This window comes from Rhinolophus sinicus, linkage group LG03 (assembly GCF_036562045.2).
Source record: "Rhinolophus sinicus isolate RSC01 linkage group LG03, ASM3656204v1, whole genome shotgun sequence".
NCBI lineage: Eukaryota > Metazoa > Chordata > Mammalia > Chiroptera > Rhinolophidae > Rhinolophus > Rhinolophus sinicus.
The window spans coordinates 41,346,971-41,361,709 of record NC_133753.1 but is presented as its reverse complement, the minus strand read 5'-3'; the positions used below and the strand labels follow the sequence as shown (position 1 = coordinate 41,361,709).

Genomic DNA, 14,739 nt, shown 5'->3' with positions numbered 1-14,739 from the left:
TTGAGTCCTTCAAAAATGTGGTCATTTTTCTGTTCTTTTATCATTCTCTTTGATTCTTAGGAAGCAAGATCTAAGATAAACTTCAAGTCTGTAACCCTGATAAAGAATTGGCCCCAGCACTTCTCTGTCATCGAAGAGGTATTTTAGTCCTTGAAATGTCAGCTTTAGAACTATTCTATTTTGTAAAGATGAAAGGTCTGAGAAGTTGCACAGTTAGGATCCTTTTATGTGAGCCTGACTTATTAATCAAATGCATATGTAATTTCAAAAACATAATTTTAGGAGATCTATTTATTATTTCTCAATATGCCACATATTGACTTTTCATTTAAGATGCTTCAACCATAATTGATGCTGATATAGAAATGATATAGGGGGGACAGAGATAGAAAATGAGCTTCTGGCAGTCTGGTATGTTTTCAAAATTATTTGGAAGCAATATTGAGAAATATTCCTTAAGTAGTTGCCAGCTTTCAGCCTGTGTTTTATAGTAAACTTCAATTTGATGTCCAAAGACACATCTTTATAGGAGGAAAACACAAATCTTAAGTATAGATCTACTTGGCACTTTCTGAAAATTCTTGTAAGCTGCCCTAGAGCCTATATCTTGTGCAAAAAACGAAACAATTGAAATCACATATGTGGTTGCAAAGGCAAAAATGTTCTTATCTGTTTTATTGTTGTCACCATAATTATTATGATCCTTAATATTAAGTTTAGGAAAACCGCTTCCTATTGGCTTTACGTATACCATATTTCCCCCAAAATAAGACCTAGTTGGACAATCAGCTCTAATGCATCTTTTGGAGCTAAAATTAATATAAGACCTGGTCTTATTTTACTATAACATAAGACCAGGTTTTATATAAAATAATATAATATAATATAATATAATATAATATAATATAATATAATATAATATAATATAATATAATACCGGTCTTATATTAAGTTGTGCTCTAAAAGACACATTAGAGCTGATGGTGCGGCTAGGTCTTATTTTCAAGGAAATCGTATCTTTGGTCACCCGCAAAACCATTTTTCAAAAATGAATGAATGAGATGTCTATGTGTATGGCCAAAGTGGGGAAAGAGTTGGAGGATCTTAAATATCTCAGAGTTGCTACATGAGTCAGCAAGACAACACCCATGCCAAGGAGAGTCTTTGAGAGATCATCTTTTCCCCAGTTGTTTCCTCTATGAATCATTCTCAACTTCTCCCAGACACAGTGGGACTCCCAAGTGCCTGTGAGGTAAAGTCTCTGCAATGTGTGAATGTGTAGGAAGTGTTTTTAAAATTTTCTTTCCCAATCATCTTGCTTTCTGGCAGATGACACAATTGAGATGCAATATGTAGGTGGGCATTTTCTAAATTATAAAATATAGGGGCTAGTGGGTGATGGCAGAGGCAATGACATTAACAAAGTAGGGAAGATAAGGTTTGAGAGTTAGAAAAAGCAGTAATTCTTTCACAATTAATAAAGAGCCATGAAATGTGATACTAATAGAAAGAATAAAGCAACCAAAAACATACAAACAGCACTCTGCAGGAGGAGTGCCAGAAAGGCAAAGATCATTTTGTTTTTGAACCAAAACTTTCATTTTGTATACTCTTCCACTAACCTTATCTTCCATCTTTGGATTTAACATACACACACACACACACACACACACACACACACCCCTACATACAAAAGTATAGTGTAAGCACATGTGATTTATAAAACAAAATTAGGGTATGAAGTACCTTCCAAATATAAAATTAAAACGAAAAAATTTCCTCTCTGTGGAAGATTCCATATGGTGACAGTGGGTCGTTCAGTGCCAAGTCACTGTACCAGGGAGCATGCCACTGTGTTTAGCAGCAATGGGGTTTTGATCCTCAGCCTTAGAGACCGACACAAGGTTTTGTTTTTATACCAAGAGTGGATCCATATCTCCAGGCTGACTTACTGGATACTGACATGTAAAATCAAAATGCCAGTTTCTTACTGTTCCATGAAACATAAAACTGTCACATGGGCAGGAATCCTCAGATTGACATGACCAGCTCATTTCCTCTCTGTAGAAGACTAACAACGGAAGTCAGGCTGGCACCAGAAGACTGTCTGATGAGCATGGACTCCAAACACAGGAAGTGAGACCCACCGATGAGCTAAAGGTATTAAATGGGGGCCAGGCAAGTAAGAGAGCTGAGTGATGCTGGTAGGGACCATGTAGAACTGGAGAGCTGTCTGCAAGGGACAGTTCTTACACAGTTCTAGCTGACTGGTGCCACGTGGGAATACAAGATTTTTCAAGAAAATTAATAAATGGAGAATCTAACATCTTTTCATTTAAGAAAATGTTTCCAGTTAATTTGAATATGAAAAAGAAAAGCTACAGGAGCCAGACAAATCCATCTGTCAGCCAGGTTAGGTGTCCAGCACGCCAGTGTGTGAGCGGCCTTGAGTTGCCACAGGTTGATGCATCTAGCGCAAGGAGAGGGTAGTCTTGCTATGACACTCAAGTAACTCAGAGCTATTGGTGAAGTCCCTGTCCCCTGAACAGTGTTGAGACGCCCACAGCCAACACTTGCTTTAGGGATACTCACTTTCCTAGATTTCTACGATAGGCTAACATCACCCCCTTCCACACACCTTTGATGAACAAATTCTTTAAGTATAATATATTCATTCTTTTACTGCTCAGTCTTGCTGAACTGACAGCTACTTGGTCTCTAAGTAGCTTTGCATTCTCAGTCCTGATCACTATATATTTATTGCATGGTTTAATACTCAAGTCAATCTTTATTTCCCTTATTTTCAAGTTCCAGGGGGACAACTCACTGTATCTCCAGGAACTGACAACACTATTTTATCAAATGTATGTCATTGTGTCAAAGTGATGATTTATGTTAGTTCTTCCCATTTGACCTGGGATAATTTTCGTACCTTTTGATAAAAACAGTGATCTCCTAGGTGGCTTGTTTAAGATAGAATCCATCAAATGGGCCATCTTTATGATTTCTGTGTTACAGTTTTGAAAAGATAGAATAATATTTGAGAACTGTTTAGGATAAAATAAACTGCAGAAATGATTATTAAATTTTTTTTTGGTCTAATCACAGCTGGCTCATTAGATAAGTTATTTTAAAAACCAGCCACACAGTCATAGAAACATTTTCTTCTCAATTTGTCACACCAGTCGGCATATGGTGCTGATGCCAGCATGACAAAATTAAGGGAGTGAGGCTTTAAAAAACAACCCACATTATTATGTTTTACTTGGGTGCTAACTTGAGACTGAGCAGCTGCTCGACGAGTGTGGGAGGCATTTCAGAGACAGATTTTAGGTCTGGACCTGAAACTCTGCCGAATGGAATGGAAGGTGGTGTCCTATAAGGTGCACCCATCTGGGCGTCAGCTCCTGGACAGTATACTCACTGCAGTTCAGCCTGTGCTTCACTGTCTCCAGCCCTCCGGAGAGAAATTCAAACAGGTTTTATTTTGCCAGTGTGATTTGAAAGAAGCATTGGGATATTTAGTATTCAGGACCATTTTACCTGACAAATGACACCTGGCCCTAAAATTTTGGTTTACTTAAACAATTATTCTATGCAGGGAGAATTTTTAGCACAGTTCACTGAAGAGAGGAAGCTGCTTGAGCACCCCCATATAGAACCTATGGGGTCCATCATCTTTTGTTTACTTATGAACTCCTCATCCAAATCATATCAATAAATGAAATTTCTTGTTATGGAAATTTTCAAACAACCACAAAAGTAGAGGGAATAATACAACGAACCCCCATGTATTCTACAACCAGCCTCACCAATTATCAACATATGGCCAAATTTGTTTCATTTATACCCCAACCTGCCATTTCTACCCTCAATGGATCTTTAAATAACAAACTATTTTTTCTAAAATATACAGTAGCATGGTCACATCTAAAATTAAACAATAATTCCTAAATATCAACAAAGATCCAGTCAACATTCTAATTTTTCTGATTAGCTCATAAATCTTTTATAATTGGTTTGTTCAAATCAATGTCCAAAAAAATTCCACATAATATATTTGGTTGCTGTGTCTCCTAAGTATCATTCTCTCTTTTAAAACAAATTTTTATTGGAATATATAATAAAGATATAGAAAATTACACAAAAGAAATGTACAGCATGAATTTTTATAAAAGTGAACCTCTTAGTAACTACTATCCCTGTCAAAAATAAAACGTTGCCTTCCATTTCAGAAGCCCTTTCCATGAGCCCCATCCCAATGATGAACAGTTTCTTCCCCAATTACTTTTACTGTTAATTTTGCTACTTTGCAAGTAGCTTTATCACCCAATCATGATAAAACGTCCCTGGACATTATAAGATAGTCTTGCCCAGTTAAAAAAAAAATGCATTTTAAGTTTTAACCTAATCATCCCTTTCTTTTCCTTACAGTCTATCTGATAGATTCTTTACACTGGCAAAGAGGACATGTGGGAGAGAGATGCCAGAAAATTTTCATTGCTGTAGGGCAGAGGTTATTCTTTGCATGTCTGGAGGGGGTTAAGGGCTTGGAGGAAGGGGAAGCGGTGGAGAGGCCTCAGTGCTTTAGTCCTGATTAAAGGAAAGAGACACAAGTCCATTAAAAAGCATTTGCTTCTTATAGGGTATCCGATGGACACTTGTCCCATTTGGGAGACCACCTCAGGGATGATGTAGATGCCTGATCACTGCACTGTACACCTGAAGCTGAAGCTGAACAATAATGAATGCCAACTATAATTTTATATATATATATGTATATATTTGTATGTTTATGGTTACAAGAAGCGGAGTACAGCATTAGGAATAGAGACAGTGGAAATGTAATGGCTCTGTGCGATGTCAGAGGGATAGTGGATGGGGGAGAGGGGTTCACACAGTGTGAGGGATATAAATGATAAACATCTAAGTATTACTTTGTCTTGTGCACCTGAAACTAATAAAAAAAAGAAACTATTATGTAAACATGAAGGCTAAAAAAAATTATCAGAAAAATAAAATGTGAAATCATAAAATAAAATAAAATAAAAAATAAAATTCAAATAGGCTTAAAAAAAAAAAAAAAGCATTTGCTTCCAGCCAGACTCCTTTCTCAGTGAAGCGGGTCCCATTCTCCACTCCGCTATCTCTATCTCCCATGCTCTTGGCTCCTGTCTTGGAAATAATCATTATGCTAATCTTCATTATGAAGCAGGTTCCAGTGAATCCTGCTGCTCTTCTGGCTACGTGGCCCGCTAGGTGACCTCTCCTGGGACAGATGTCTGTTTTGGGAAGAGCTCCTGCTGGCACCTACCCTGTAGGACTTGGCTTCAATGTGAAGACCGCTTTTAATTGAGGAGATGAGGAGGTTGTCAGTGCTCATCACTGACCATCTGAGACTGTTTGACAACAAAGTGGCTGTGAGCAGCATCTCAGGAGAGTCCCTGTATCCCCTGCACTGGCTCCAGACTTCGCTTTGGAAATGGAATTGCTGGAAATTGCTCTGTTTCAAAACCAGCCTCAACAAATTTAACAAGATTGAAATCATACCAAGCATATTCTCTGACCACAATGCTTTGAAATTGGAGATCAAATGCAAAAAGAAAGCAGGATAAACCAAAAATATGTAGGAATGAAACAACATATTACTAAAGAACAACTAGGTCAAAGATGAAATAAAAGGAGACATCAAAAGAAAGATAGATAAATTAAAAAAGAAAGAAAGATAGAAACACATGAGAATGAAAATACAACACATCAAAACTTTTAGGATGCTGCCAAAGCAGTAATAAGAGGGAAATTTATATAATTACAGGCCTATCTCAAGAAATAAGAAAAATCCCAAGTAAACAACCTAACCTTACGTCTTAAAGAACTAGAAAAGGAAGACCAAATGAAACCCAGTCAGCCGAAGGAAAGAAATAATAAAAATTGAAAGAAAGAGCTGGTTCTTTGAAAAGATTAATAAAATTGACAAACCCCTGGCTAGTCTCACTAAGAAAAAAAGAGAAAAGACACAAAAAAACCCCAAAATCAGAAATGAAAGAGAAGTTACGACAGATGCCACAGAAATAAAAAGGATCATGTAACAATACTTTGAAAGACTATATGCCACCAAATTCAATAAACTAGAAGAAATGGACAAGTTTTTAGAAATACATAACCTGTCTAGACTGAGTAATGAAGAACTGGAAAATCTAAATAGACTGATAAACAGTAAGGAAATTGAAACAATCGTCCAAACCCCTCCAAAAGCAAAAGTCCAGGACCAGATGGTTTCACTAGTGAATTCTACCAAACATTCAAAGATGATTTAATACCTGTCCTTCTCAAATTTTTCCAAAAAATTGAAGAAGAGGCAATACTTCCTAACTTATTTTATGAGGCCAATATTACCCTGATACTAAAATTTGGTAAGGATAACACAAAAAAAGAAAACTACAAGCCAGTATCTCTGATGAATACAGACACAAAAATCACTTTATGATCTCTTCAAATTCAGCTTCACTCACCATAGAGGGTGGAATGCCCAAATCTTGGCTGCCATGGTGGTTAGAGGGTTCAAAGGCCTTCGTGTAAATATCTGGTGGAGGCCTCTGTCGTGTGGGGAGGCCTGCGGGGTCTTTGGTCCCGCTCCCCACATAAGAACGCAGGGCATGGTGAGGCCAAAAAGGAACACCCACAGAGCCATAGATAGGGGAGTCATACCACTATAGTCTCGCTGGCGGCTGGTTTGGAGACACAGGAAGCAGGAGCCACACACTTTGCAACCTTCACTGCGCTGCTTGCAGGCTCAGCCACCATCTTCTTGCTAGCCCCCATTTTCTGCTAGTGTAGCCACAGCAGTTATATTAGTGGCCAATGGCTCACTGGTTACAACTGACGGCCAACTAGCCACAGCTGATGGCCATCCAATCACAGTTGATGGCCATTTACTACCTGAGCCAGCACCTTTCCATGTGAGGCCGAGAGCCAGGAAACTGTACTCCTGGGTCTGTCCCCACAGCCTCACCATAGCATTTGGTGGGGAAAGAAGGCTGAATTAAGGTGAAGGGCCGGTGAAATGGCGCAGGGGGCGGTACAGCTAAATGAAGTAATGGAAAAGACATGAGATGCTAGTAGTGGATGCCAGAATGAGGAAGAGGGACTCCAAAGTTTGAGGAGAGAAAGTGGTGGACGGAAATGGGGGTGGGGGCAGATCAATCAGGTGAAAGCCTGAAGGAGTCGGTACAAAATTCTCAGAGGGTGTGGTTCATCCATAAGCAGAATCACTAGAATCTCGGGCATGATTGAGCCATTCCCACTCTGGAGATTCAAACATACTCACATTTCTCAGCTTGTGCCTCAAACTGTGACGGGTTCTTCTAGGTGGCTGGCCTCACATCCACTTTTTTTCCTTTAAGGAGGAACTTTTTTTCCTGGCAGGAGTTCCAACAATTTGTGGACAAAGTTTTCAGAGGCTGCCACCTCCTCCTTCAGAGGCATACCCCTCCGATTGGCCACTGGCTGCATTCTCTGCAAATTTCAATTCCACCACATCAGACTCCTACCAAAGGGAATAGCCTGGATCAGCTGCTGGTCTCCTCACTACCTCCCATTACTTGATTGCAGTGCCATTTGCTAAGACCTGCCTTTCCTAAAGTTATCATTCCTATTTATTCTGTATCTGAGTTATTTTCAATCTGTAAAACATTAAATGGCTCTTTCCACCTTTATCAGGAAAAATAGCTTTCCTAGTTTAGATCTTAGATCTTGAAATGTTCTCTCTCTGGCAGACCCTAAGCCTTGCCACTTCATCTGAAAAGCTTCTGGAATCCTATTTCCTTCACGTATCTTCTCTCTGAGGAGCAAAATATTGCACCAGCTCCAGCCTCCCCAAACTCACAATTCCTCAGAATGCTCCTTTCCTGGTTGTTTAGATGCTCCTTTGTCATCAGTGCTGTGGTTTTTTAATTAGAAATTCCTCCTCATCAAAATAAATGTCTTCATAATTCCTAGCCCAAGCTCATGCACAGAGAAACATTTAATATAGTCTTTATATGAAGACTGAGCCAGATGTAAATTCAGGGAACACAGAAGAAAAAATTTTAAATATGATATCTTAATATCTAGCAGGTGAACAACATTTTGCCTTGGGTTAATATTAGAAGGATCAGTGAGCAGGTTCACAGAACTATAATACACTTCTTAATACTTAGAAGCCAAAAGTAATGGAAAAACACACAAACAATAAGTAATATGCGTTTGAGAGGGGTGAGTCACAAGACCAACCATATTCCTATATAATGTTGAGGGTTCTTTGTGGCACAAAGATAGTAATACAGTAATATCCTAGGATCCGTTACCAGTAGCATTCCTTGGTGTCGATACAGCCCTAACTGGATGAGAAGAAGAATTATGGTGCTGGATAGGAGCTAGGTCTACTAAACAAACATTTAAGGAACATTAAACATGGGTGGAATGATAAGGATAATCTAATTCAACTCCCTGATTTTATACTCATGGACTCTGAGGTAAAGAGACTTGTGTAGGACATCCACATAGTGGAATAAGGAGTCTTCTGCTTGCTAGGCCCATGTCCTTCTAACATGCTGTGTGGATGTAGGGAGTAAGCCTGTTGATTCTTCTCAAGCTGCAAGCTTATCAGGAAACCAGGAAGGACTTCTAGGGATGTATGAGTATATAAAGGAAAAAAAAATCCCCAAATGCAGACTATAAGGATATCATTATAGGCTGTTTACGATAGCCAGAAAATTAGAAATTATCTGAATTCCAAGAATAAATAAATAGTTGAGTAAATAATAGAATGAAATGCATTCTATTCTATTATTAGAATATAATTATTCTATTCTACTAATAGAATGATAATGCATACTGCAATATTGTGTAGCCATTAAAGTAGTCTATAAAAATTTTTAATACCATGGGCAAAAGCAGGATACGAAATTTATGCATAAACTATTACCTCATCTTTGTAGGTATAAATATATGCGTAGAAAAAATACAGGAAAAAAGCATACTAAAATGGTAACTATGGTTGTCATGGTATCTTTGGAACTAGGTGGTGGTTTTAAATTTTTTTTTTTTAAACACTCTTCTAAAATGTATTAGTTAATCAAAAACTATAAATTCTTTTTTTCTGATTAGTTTGTTCATTTAGTCTATTCTTTAGATTCCACACGTAAGTGAAATCATATGGTATTTGTCTTTCTCCGTCTGACTTATTTCACTTAACATAATGTTCTCTAGGTCCATCCATATCATTGCAAATGGTGAGATTTCATTTTTCTTTATGGCTGAGTAATACTCCATTGTATAAATGTACCAGTTTCTTAATCCAGTCATCTACCGATGGACATTTCGGTTGTTTCCATGTCCTGGTTATTGTAAATAGCACTGCAATAAACATAGAGGTGCATATATTTTTTCGAATTAGTGAAAAGCTATAAATTCTAACATGAAAGAGTTTTCAATATCTCTACATCCATCTTTGAATAATAGAGGGTGCATATCAGGAGAAGCCAGACTTTTTATCATTGCAATGTGCTGCTATGGATATTTTTGACATGCAAAATAAAAGGAAATAACACCAGGAAAGATCAACCGGTTTTATAGTTAATTTGTGATCCTGACAAGAGAATTATTAAACTTTCAGATTTTTATTTTACTCTAGGTCCAGCATTATTTTTCCCATTATTTAAAATTCATTCATAAACCACAGGTTGCCTTGATTTTGCTTTGAGATAGTATAGAGATCATGGTCATTGTGAGTTTGGGTCCTCCAAGAAGCAGACGTCAAGACGGGGTTAGCTGCGCGAGAGAGGGTAACAGCTGTCACAGGTAAAGGGGGAGAGAGCTGGAGTAGGCAGAAAGAGTCCTTGGAGGGAAACAAAATTCTGACCCCTTGGAAGCAGAGGGGGAAGGACGGTTGGGTGGTAAGAGTCTCAGACTGCAGTGCAGTTCCAAGAGAGAGTCAGCCAAACCGACGGGGAGTCTTTGAGCCAAGTTACCCATGGAAGGAGTCTCATGTTGCAGAGGAACCGGCTCATATTTGTACCTGCATCATGCTCAGTCACTGTGGGATTTGTGACCTTAGTGCAAATGCTGTGGTGTATTCAGTGGAGCAGCTACTAGGACCATAGTCAATTATGCTCATCACAGCGGATATTTGAGCAGCGCAAGTTCAGGGCTGCCATAGTCATTAAGATGCACATTATAAGATGTGTAGTTGAATGGCTCCCTCAGTGTGACCTTGACATTTTCTTGAAGTTCATCGCTATAGGCAGATGTGCCAAGAGGCAATGCCTAAAGCTACTTGGAATGAAGCACACATTTGAATTTGTGGGCTACTTTCTAATTGCCTCACACATATAGAAATAGTGACTGCGTGCATATTTAACTACTCTAGATGAATTCTGGCTGGGTACAGGTAGCTCATCTATTCTGCTGTACTTTGGTTTTGTTTTTGCTAATTCTCTATTTCAGGTAAATATAATGAAGATAATAATATATTGTAAATGAGACGCCAATTCAGAAATGTTCAGTTTTTCCTTTGGAAGTGTTGGCTCATCAGAGATTATAATTACTGGAAAGCAGAAATGTAAAGCTGCCATACAAACTGAAGTGTTTCTGCTATTTCTCTGAGGCATATAATCAATTCAGCCAAAGCAATCAACAAGCCCAGTTGTTTATTATTATGCATTCAAATCGCCTAATGACTAACTGGGCTTCTTCAGATTTAATTGACTGGATGTTGAAGTGCTGTGATAATATAAACCAGCATGCCCAAATGGCTCTTAAGGTGGCAAGATTGCAGAAAATTTACTATAGCTAATATTAATTAGTAAAACTCCTTTCAATTATTTTACACTTGAAATAAAAACACAATTATATTGTAAAATGGTCAAAATAGCCAGGAAGCATGGACAATATAATAAGTGCTTGTTAATTTTAAAAATTACCTTGCTGTAACTGAGGGGTCAGTATTTTACAACTTTTTCTCTGGGATCTTCTTCATCAATGTGCGTTTTCGCTTCTGGGGCAGAACAAACCTTCTATACCCTGCTCATGGTATGAATTCAATGACTATTTCTCTTTTAGTTTAGTTTTATTTTTTTTATTGTGGTAACATCAATGTAAGATCCACCCTCTTAATAAATTTTTAAGTGTAAAATACATTATCGTTGACTATAGGTACAACGTTGTACAGATCTCTAGAGCTCCTTCACTTTGCTTAACTGAAACTGTATGTTTTTTAATTAGTAACTCCCCATGTCTCCTTTTCCCCAGTCCCTGGCAACCACCATTCTACTCTTTGAGTCTATGAACCTAACTATTTTAGATACTTTATATAAATAGAGTCATGCAGTATTTTTGTCTGTGATTGGCTTATGCCACTTCACCTAATGTCCTCAAGTTTCCTCCATGTTGTCACATATTGCAGAATTTCCTTCTTTTTTAAGACTACAGAACATTCCATTGTATGTATATACCACATTTTCTTTATCTTTTCATCTGTCGATAGACATTTATATTGTTTCCACATTCGGCTATTGTGAGTAGTGCTGCAACAAACATAGAAGTATTACTATCTCTTTGAGATCTTGACTTCAGTTCTTTTGGCTAAATTCCCGTAAGTGGGATTAGTGGATTATACGTTAATTCTATTTTTAATTTTTAAAGTAATCTCCATACTGTTTTCCATAGTACCTGCACCATTTTGTATTCCCACCAACAGTGTACAAGGGTTTAAATTTCTCCACATCCTTTCCAACACTTGTTGTCTTTTGTTATTTTGATAACAGCCATCCTGACAGATGTGAGGTAGTATCTCATTGTGGCTGTGATTTGTATTTCCCTGGTGATTAATGACATTGAGCATTTTTTCATATATATGTGAAAAAATTTATATGTGTTCATTGGAGAAATGTTTATTCAAGTCCCTTAGCCCATTTTTCAATCAGGGTATTTATGTGTTGTTTTTTTTTCTTTTCTGTTGAGTTATAGGAGTTCATCATGTATTTGGAGATTAACCCTTTATCAGACAATTTATAAATGTTTTCCCCCATTTTATACATTGCCTTTTCACTCTCTTGATTGTCTGATGTAGTTTCAATTGTTTATTTTTGTTTTTGTTGCCTATGTCTTTGGTGTCATGTCCATGAAATGACTGCATAGACCAATGTCATGAAATTTCCCCTCTATGTTTTCTTCTAGGAGTTTTACAGTTTTAGATGTTACATTTAAATCTTTATTTTTTGAGTTGATTTTTGTATGGTGTAAGATAAGGGTCCAATTTCATTATTTGGATGTGGGTATCCAGTTTTCTCAACACCATTTTTTGAAGAAACTATCCTTTCCCCATTGTGTATTCTTGGCACTTTTGTTGAAGTTGACCTTGTGTGTGTAGATTTATTTCTGGACTTTATTCTGTTCCATTGGTGTATATGTCTGTCTTTATGCTAGTACCGTATTGTTTTGGTTATGGTAGCTTTGTAATGTATTTTGAAGTCAAAAAGTGTGATGGCGCTAGTTTTGGTCTTTCTTAAGATTGATTTGGCTACTCATGGCTTTTCGTTCCATATAAGTGTAGAATTGTTTTTCCCTATTTTTGTAAAAAATGCCAGTGGGATTTTGATAGGGATTGCACTGAATCTGTAGCTTGCTTTGGACAGCATGAACGTTTTTAACAATATTAAGTCTTCCAATACATGAACATGAGATGTCTCTCCATTTAGTTTCAGTATACAAGTCTTTCACCTCCTTGGTTAAATTTATTAATAAACATTTTATTCTTTTTGGTGCTATTGTAAATGTGATTTTTTTCCTTAATTTCCTTTTCAGATTGCTTTTTGTTAGTGTATATAAACACAACTGAACTTTTGTATATTGATTTTGTATCCTGCAACTTTACTAAATTAGTTTATTAGTTATAATAGTTTTCTTGTGGAGTCTTTAAGGTTTTCTATGTAGTAAGATTACGATGTCATCTTCAAACAGGGATAGTTTTACTTCTTCCTTTCTAATTTGGATGTCTTTTCTTTTTCTTGCCTAATTGCTCTGGTGAGGACTTCCAGTAGTATGTTGAATAGAAAAGTGTTCAAGAGTGGGCATCCTTGCCTTGTTCCTGATCTTAGAGGAAAAGCTTTGAGTTTTTTGCCATTGAGTATGTTAGCTATAGGCTTTTCATTTTTGGCCTTTATTTCAATGACTACTTCTTGATTTTATCTGTGTTACTCTAGAGAGAAAAAAATCAGACTATTTTAGTCTGTGATTCATTCTAAAAGTGTGGTTCCTGGACCAGCAGTATCAGCATGTGTACCAGAACTTGTTAGAAATGTAAATCTTCCAGGCCCACCCCAGACCTACTGGATCTGAAACTTTGGGAGTGGAGCCAGAAATCTGTGGTCTGACAAGCCATCTGGGTGATTCTAATACATGCTAGGAGGAAGTCTGGCTAACACCATTTCCCATAGTGTATTCTTCAGAAAAGTATTCTGTGGCATATGAACAAGTATTATGCTACATAGGACTTCCTTATTTGAATAAGTTTAGGAAATTCTGGGCTGGAAAAGTTAAGTAGAGTCCATGGACCATGCCCCATCACAGAGGTCCCCTACAGGTCATTTCTCCTGATCTGTCACTATATGGAGACACATGCTTATTCCCCAAAATGGTATTTCCCATGTTCTTTTTTCCAAGAGCCTAGTTTCTCACCTCTCTCAGCCATTCAGGGAGGGAGGGAGGGAAGGAGAGAGTGAGAGAGAGAGAGAGAGAGAGAGAGAGAGAGAGAGAGAGAGAGAGAATCTCCTTCCCTCAGTCTAAAACCCACCTTTCTTTTTTCCATCCCAGTATGAATGACAGGTGGGAAACTCAGTGTAGTCTGATGCTCCATCCCGTCTATTGCAATGCAATCACACAATTAATGGCAACGTATCAATCAAAGTTTAGGTTATTCAGTCCTAAATAACTGCCCTTTTGGGACACATTCAGTACAGCTCAAATATATATCTAGAAAAAAGACATTTTTCTTCAAGGACACAGTCTTACTAAAACATATCCAGTTCCTATTTCTAAACTGAGTGAAACATCTCAGTCTAAGGCATCAATATTTGTATTATTTCAGTGGTTCAGGGATTTCCCAAAATAAATGTGGACTTATTTGCTTTACATTTATCTGCAATGCAAAACCTAACAAGGGCTTGTGCACAGAATAGATTCCAATTTACATTTTAACTTGCAGAAATTAGTTATGGACCCCCAGATAGCAGTTTTTCAGTTTCGGCAACTTAAAATTCAGACTCTACCTCTAGCAAGAGAAAGACAAACTAGGATATTTAAGCTACCTGAAGTTTCTTTCTGTTGTTAGAGGTAGAGTCTGAATTTTAAGGGGCTACTCAATAAGACTTAAATGAGAGAGTCCAAGTTACTTTTTCACTTATGAAAAAAACTTAATGTGTTCCAATATTTTTTAAATTTTAGTTTGTTTCACTGTTGGTTTAATATTGTGGGCCAAAGGGCAGGAGGGCAGTGTGCAGAAAAAGGGAGATTCCATCCCCTAAGGAATCCAATATTGCACTTCTTTCTGCCTTTGGTTGGGTCAGGATACATCTCCACACAATGAACTACAAACGTCTAAGGGCCATGTGGGGAAGGAGGCTTCCAAAGCCCAAACCCTACAGAAAGCTGATAAAATCTGGTTGAGATAGAATTGAGAGATTAACTCAAGCCTGACTTCAG

General features: G+C 37.5%; 1 pseudogene; it reads right to left on the bottom strand.

The window, feature by feature from the left end:
- Positions 1–6,476: 6,476 nt before the first annotated feature.
- LOC109444429 (cleavage and polyadenylation specificity factor subunit 7) lies at positions 6,477–13,894 on the bottom strand (annotated as a pseudogene).
- Positions 13,895–14,739: the final 845 nt, after the last annotated feature.